The sequence below is a fragment of the Gossypium arboreum genome, chromosome 4, assembly GCF_025698485.1.
Source record: "Gossypium arboreum isolate Shixiya-1 chromosome 4, ASM2569848v2, whole genome shotgun sequence".
Lineage (NCBI taxonomy): Eukaryota > Viridiplantae > Streptophyta > Magnoliopsida > Malvales > Malvaceae > Gossypium > Gossypium arboreum.
The window spans coordinates 34,249,084-34,255,597 of record NC_069073.1 but is presented as its reverse complement, the minus strand read 5'-3'; the positions used below and the strand labels follow the sequence as shown (position 1 = coordinate 34,255,597).

At 39.0% G+C, this 6,514-nt stretch overlaps 1 non-coding gene across 1 annotated transcript; it reads right to left on the bottom strand.

Moving 5' to 3' along the window:
* Window positions 1-3,178: 3,178 nt before the first annotated feature.
* On the bottom strand, window positions 3,179-3,285 carry LOC128292187 (small nucleolar RNA R71). The gene has a single exon (XR_008282172.1). It is a non-coding gene; the product is annotated as a small nucleolar RNA R71 (small nucleolar RNA).
* Between the last annotated feature and the right edge of the window lie 3,229 nt (window positions 3,286-6,514).

The following is a 6,514-nucleotide window of genomic DNA, read 5'->3' as shown; positions in this document are numbered from 1 at the left end:
AGAAATATGTGAATTTCACATCTAACCTTATGAATGATTATGTAATAGGTTTGTGGATTAATATGAGTTGTATATTGATATATTCAATAGTGTGAATTGTGTATTTATGACAAGTTGATTTTATTACTATACGAACTTACAAAGATTTATAGCTTGCTGTATTTTCTTTTTCGTGTTTTAAAATGAATATAGAAGCTTGCTCAGATTTGGGAATCGTCGAGGTCTCATCACACTAGCAAGCTTTCACTTTGGTACCTTTGAAACTTATGTATTTTGTTATATGGCATGTATAGGACTTATGGTCATTTTGGCTTATGGTTTGGTAATGAATTTAGCCATTTGAGTTGGCTTGTAAATGTTAAATGTTTGGTTCTGTATATAGCCATGAGAGTTGGCTTATTTTGGTATATTTGGTGATAATACTGCCATTTATATGCTTGCTGTGAATTGGTATTTGAAATACTATATGGTTAAAATTTGAAGATTTGGTATGTATGTGATTAGAGGTAAGAAAGTGCATATATGAAGTTAAACAGTTAAGTAAATTGAGAGTGTGAATTTGATATAAAATTGAATAGCATATTGTGGTACTTGTGTGCCTTGTAGTTGATGGTATTGAAATGGCATGAATTATGCTTGGTTGAGATTGTTTTGAATGTCTATTGAAGCTATTCTATATGCCAATTGATGGTTTTAGGTGGTTGCAATTTGGGTGAGAAAGATGGCTTGGTAAATAGCCTATTTTTGTCTACATGGGCAAAGACACGGGCGTGTGTCTCAGCCATGTGTGACACACGATTAGTTCACACGGTCGTTTGTCCCCTGGTGTTTAATTAGAAATCAAGTCAGTATGCTCAACACGGCCCAACACACGTATGTGTGACTTGGCCGTGTGGCATAAGTTAGTATACCCTATAGTTTTGGCACGACCTAGCATATGGCCTGGCACACAGGAGTGTGAGGCCATTTCGAAGGGCACACGGGCTAGTCACATAGGCATGTGGTTGCCTGTGTGACCCAAGTCAAAGAGTTACACAGGGTTGGACATAGGCTGGGACACGACCATGTGATCCCAATTCGAATGTCTATATGGCTTGTGACACGGGTGTGTCTTTGGCTGTGTGAGACACACGACTGGGCCACACGGACGTGTGTCCCCTGTATTTTAAAAAATTTTCTAAGTTACCCATTTATGCCCGAACCACTTCTAAAGCATATTTTTAGCCTTGTAGGCAAATATTAGGGACGTTATGTATTATTGTGAATGTTTTATATTTGAAATGGAAAAATGTATGTGAAATGTATGTTCAATTGTGTTATAAGTTTGGTAATGCTCCGTAACCATATTCTAGCGATGCATACAGGTTAAGGGTGTTACATTTATTAGTATCAGAGCTATGGTTTAGATGATTCTAGGATTAACGTAGCGTATGTGAGAGTCTAGCTATGCATGTCATATATAACCTGTGATAGTGTGATATCTCCAAATAGTTTAAAACGTGTTTTCATATAGTAATGGATCCCAATCGAGCAGTGGCTAATGACGTTGAGAGTAATGCGCTAGCCTCCATTCACAAAGTAGCTTAATCTGAGTCGAGACCCGTATCGGGTAGTTAGAGAGGAGAGGCCAAAGAAGCTTTCTTCCAAATGATGAACGAGTGGTTTATTGAGTTTTTCTGAACTAATTTGACTGCTCAGCAACCTTCACCCCCACCTATTCCCCAACCGGTCCTCGTAGCTCCTCAAGGTTTGGAACCTTTATGATTGAGTAAGCCACCAGTTGATAAAATTTGAAAGTACGGGGCTGAAGAGTTTAGAGTTAAAGTTGACGATGATCCTAAGAGAGCCAAGTTTTGGCTTGAGAATACGAGTAGAGTATTTGATGAACTATCTTGGACACCAGCTAAATGTGTAAAATGTATCGTATCACTTCTAAGAGACACTGCATATCAATGGCGGAATACTTTGATATTTGTGGTGCCGAGAGAACGGGTTACGTGGGAATTCTTTCAAGCCAAGTTTAGAAATAAATACATTAGCCAATTATTTATCAATCAAAAGCGAAAATAGTTTCTGGAGTTGAAACACGGTAGAGTGACAGTGATCGAGTATGAAAGAGAGTTTGCGAGATTCAGTAAATATGCTCAAATATGTGTTTCCACAAAGGCAATTACGTGTAAGAGATTCGAAGATAGGTTAAATGAAGACATCAGATTGTTAGTCGGGATTCTGTGCATTCTTAATTAGTAATTAGTTTAGATAACCAAACCTCTTAATTTTTAGGCTAGATAATAAAAAGGAAGTAAATATTACTACTCGTAGTTCCTTTAGGTTCGACAATCCGGTCTTGCTGAACTATACTACTGTTCGATAGGTACACTTGCCTTAATCGTGATAATAAGTTAGTCTCAAGAACGATTCTTTCATAAATCTTTAAAACCTGTTATGAATATCACGTATCAAATTTTTGGCACCGTTGCCGGGGAACTAGGATATTAGGAACACTCGATTTTTATTACTTTAGCCATTTTACTTTTATTGCAATTTAAATTTTTATTTTCTTTTCTAATTCTTCATTTTTTTTCTTCTGACAGGTTTTTCTAGTTTATGACCAGAAAAAACTAGTCAGGACCATTACTATTTGATAGTGAGATCGATCGCACAGTTTCGCAGAAACCGAAGAGAAATAAGGAGAAGCTTACGATACACAGAAGAGCAAGAGGACGATACTTCAACCACAACCGAGGAGATGGTTGAAAACCAAGAAAATCCGCTACCTCCTGCGATTGCTGTTAATCAGAATCCTGCTCTGCGCACTATGTATGATTATGCGAAACCTTCTTTAACAGGAACTGAATCGAGCATCGTTAGACCTGCTGTAGCTACAAATACTTTTGAACTAAAAATTAACACAATTCAAATGACACAGCAATTTGTTCAGTTTGATGGTTTGCAGGACGAAGATACCAACGCTCACTTGGCACACTTTTTGGAACTATGTGATACATTTAAAATTAATAGCATTTCTGATGACGCCATTTGCCTTCGATTATTCCCTTTTTCATTGAGAAACAAAGCTAAAAAGTCGTTGAATTCGTTACCACTGGGGTCAATCACTACTTGGGAACAAATGACCGAAAAGGTTTTATTAAAATATTTTTCACCGGCTAAAATGACTAAATTACGTAATGATATCTCTTCTTTTGTGCAGATGGATTTAGAAACACTCTACGATGCATGGGAGAGATACAAGGAACTCTTGAGAAGATGCCCTCACCATGGGTTACCATTCTGGCTACAGGTTTAAACCTTTCATAATGGCCTGAATCCTTCGACTCGACAAATGGTTGGCGCAGCTGCTGGAGGAACCATCAATAATAAGACACTTGAAGATGCCTATGAATTTATAGAGGAGATGTCCCTATATAACTATCAGTGACATGTCATGAGGACAAAGCCAACGAAAACAGTCGACGTTTATAACGTCGATTCAGTCACCATACTCTCTAATCAAGTAGAACTCTTGAATAAGAAAATTGATGGTTTTCTTAGTTCTTCATAGGTTCACCTAGTAATGTAGTGCGAAGCAAGTGGAGGTGGATCAAGCAGTTCAGAATACCCACCTTTTGGCCACAACAAGGAGAACGAGTAGTTAAATTACATGGGTAACAGTCCTCGATCTCAAACAATCCTCGATCTCAAAACAATCCTTATATCAATACTTACAGTGCAGGTTGGAGGAACCACCCAAATTTTCGTAGGGAGGCCAAGGAAATCAGAGACCACCACCCCCTCCAGGCTTTCAGCAACCACCGTACCAGCAGGAGAAGAAGCCGAACCTTGAGGAGATGCTAATCAAATTCATCTCGGTGTCAGAAATTCATTTTTAGAATACCAAGACGGCACTCAAAAATCAACAAGCATCAATCCAGGGGCTCGAAACTCAAATTGGACAACTCGCCAAGTTGATTTCCGAATGACCACAAGGTAGCCTACCAAGCAACACTGAATCTAACCCAAGGGAGCAACTCAACGTGATTTCCATTCAAGATGAGGAAGGATTAGTTGCAAAACCAAGGCCAGAAACGGTGGTAAGTAAAGGTAAGAATGAGGTAGGCCAAAATGGCCAAAGCTGGTGAGTACAGAATATAAACCTCGTGTGCCATACCCCAATGCAACAAGGAAAGACTGATCACGCGAACAATTTGGTAAATTCCTTAAACTTTTAAAGAAACTACATATTAACTTACCGTTTATTGAAACCCTTTCATAGATGCCAAACACAGTCAAGTTTTTAAAGGAGCTTTTAATAAATAAACGAAAGTTGGATGAGGCGTCGCATGTGGAGTTGAATGAGTTTGCTCAGCCATATTACAGAATAAGCTACCCAAAAAATTGAAGGATCCAGGGAGTTTTACGATTCCTTGTTTAATTGGTAGTTTAGATGTTCATAATGCATTGGCTGACTTAGGGGCGAGGATTAATGTTATGCCTTATAAAATGTTTAAATAGCTAGGTCTTGGGAAACCCAAACAAACTAGGATGAGCATTCAATTGGCTGATAAAACCATTAGATTTTCTAGGGGTATCATTGAAGATGTTCTTGTTTAGATTGATAAATTTATATACCCAGTAGACTTTGTTGTTCTAGACATGGAAGAGGATAGTAACGCACTTTTAATTTTAGGACGACCCTTTTTAGCAACTGCTAGAACCATTATTGATGTTGGTACAGGTGAACTCACACTTCGTGTGGGAGACAAAACAATCACCCTTCAAGCTCGTAATTCGAGTAACACATCAAAAATTCAAGGTGGTTTTATAAATCATTCTATTAGTACTGATCATATGGTGAAACCCTTTATCCAGTAAATAGTTTCGAAGAACACATATGAATCGTGTTCAAACAACAACAAAGGACCTATCTATGAAGAACGAAGGCTACAGATCGAAGAGCTAGATGAGTGGCGAACACAGAAATCGAGAATACCCGATAAATCGAAACCAAGCCAAGACAAGCTCAATACCTCACCAAATCAACTTAAGGTTGGAGACAAAGTACAACTAGATGCAGCAAATCCTCGCATTGCCACTTTTGAACCTAATGAAGAAATTCCTCTTACGGTACTCAGTATTTTCCCATATGGTACAGTCAAGGTAATTCATCCCAAATTCGACATATTTAAGGTAAACAATACTCGTCTTAAAGCTTATGTTGATAAAGTTGATATTAGGGATGAGGAGTGTAAACTCCTCGCACCACCTTAACCATGCAAAAGAGAGGTAAGTCGAGCTTAGACTATAAATAAGCGCTTCTCGGGAGGCAACCCGAGCACTAACAGTGTTAATTTCTTTAAATTTTAGTTTTTATCATCTAACATACTAACCAAATCATGGAACGCAGGCTTGCTAAAGCCAACACGGCCAGACACACGGGCGTGCATTAGGCCGTGTGAAAACAGGGCAAGATTTTTTTCCAACACGGGATGTAATAAGTTGCCACGGCCGTGAGATATAGTCATGGGCGAAACTACCAAAACAACACAGGCGTGAGACATGTCCGTGCCTCGAAACCATGGTTGAAACTGAGAATGTAACACGGGCGTGCGATACGCCCGTGCCATCCACCCGTGGTCGACACTGTCAAAACGAACACAGGCGTGGACCTATGTACACGACTGTGGGAGAAGCGAACGAAGCTGTTTGCACCCACACACCCAAAGAACATGGGCGTGGGCCAAATGTCAGACGTGCCCAAATTCAAAATTCGAGAAACACACGGGCAAAAATTGGGCCACTAGAGTGTGTCCCATGGCCGTGTGCCTCCAAATCTATATAAACCCCTCACTATTCATCATCTCCCTTCCCAAAAATTCCTAACCCTAGCCGTTGCAACTTCACACGCCCTACCCCCATGCCCGTGCGCCATCTACAACACCGATTTCAAAGCCCCAAGCTTCTTCCTTTTGTGTTTGTTTACTCTTTTCTTTCTATTTTCTTTAAATATGTTGCTTATTTCATGATTTCTCTGCTCTATTGAACTATTTTGAATGAATATTCATAGTTAGAATATTAAAATACTCATGCTTGTTTATAAAAATTTTGTCATTTTAGTTACTACATTATGCTATACTATTTTATTTTTCCTTGTTCCATGAAATTTATGCTTACCCACATGCATTCATTCATATTCCCGTTACATTATTCCCATAATCCTATAGCTTGATATATTTAGTAGTTTTGTTTACTTCATCCATTACGTAAGTCTCATGAAATATTCCTATTTAGTTTTGTGCTTTTGTGCTATTTTTGGGACGTATTGGTTGAACTTTGATTTTTCAACGCAGGTACAATGTCATCCTCACGTAGTAAGAAGACTACTGTTCTCGCCTTGAAGAAGAGGAAAGGAGCAACGTCATCCTCTGGTCCTACCATGGAGATTAGGCACTTGTTCCTCCAGGTTCCCTTGGGACCCCAGGAGGAATTATATCAGATATTACGGGCCCGACCCCTA